A 371-nucleotide genomic window follows, 5' to 3' on the forward strand; every position below is an offset into this window, starting at 1 on the left:
CGGGGGAGCACCCAACCTCCTGCCTTCTCCCCTGCGCAGATGACTTTGAATCTATCTATCTATCTACCTATCTATCTATCTATCTATCATGACCGATTGAAGGCGTGACGAATTTTGCAAATCTCTGCCTCATGAACAGAGGCCTTAGAGAGAAAGTGTCCCTCTGTCTCCTTTCTAGCGTACACCAGACACTTCGCACGGACTCTGCTTGTCTCCCGTCATCTTAACCGGACCCATAACTCACGCCGAACCCACATCACATAAAGGAGCTAAGTGGGTCTCAGACAAGGATATCTTCGAGTCTATGTCTGCCTTTCTGTCCGTCCTCTCTTCTTCTCGTCAGGAGACAGACTTTCTTTCTCTTCTTCTTC

The sequence above is a fragment of the Cystoisospora suis genome (assembly GCF_002600585.1).
Source record: "Cystoisospora suis strain Wien I chromosome Unknown contig_4654, whole genome shotgun sequence".
In the NCBI taxonomy this organism is placed as follows: domain Eukaryota; phylum Apicomplexa; class Conoidasida; order Eucoccidiorida; family Sarcocystidae; genus Cystoisospora; species Cystoisospora suis.